Source organism: Otolemur garnettii, unplaced genomic scaffold (genome assembly GCF_000181295.1).
Source record: "Otolemur garnettii isolate 467f Iridium unplaced genomic scaffold, OtoGar3 scaffold00001, whole genome shotgun sequence".
NCBI lineage: Eukaryota > Metazoa > Chordata > Mammalia > Primates > Galagidae > Otolemur > Otolemur garnettii.
Window position 1 is genome coordinate 8,388,793 of NW_003852396.1, and position 456 is coordinate 8,389,248.

Consider the following 456-nt stretch of genomic DNA (forward strand, 5'->3'; position numbering starts at 1 on the left):
CGTGGCTGGCGCCTTAGCCAGTTGAGCTATAGGCGCCGAGCCAGCAGAATGGGATTTTTATTTCTCTTTTTATTATATATTGACAAGTTATCCTTGTGTAGAACAGTATGGCTCCACGGAAGATTTTGGATGATGGAATTACATGGAGTCATTTACAACAAGGGAACACAGAACAGCTGGGGTGCCCTGCACCCCTGCAGGCAATAGGCCCCTTAGTCACCTGGAGAAACCATACACTTAGCTTCATTGCAGCTGCGAATCTGTAAAGCACATTAACAGAGCCAGGGGGCATGTTTTAATCTGGTCCGAGGCAAGGCCACCAACACTGCCAGTAATCATGGGAGAGTGCTAATAAAATAGCAGGGCAGCCAGGAGCAATCAGAGTGCCCTGGTCCCCCAGAATTCATGCCAACCTCACCAGTGTAGGAAGCCAATCCCTGTGGGAGCAGGCCCAGG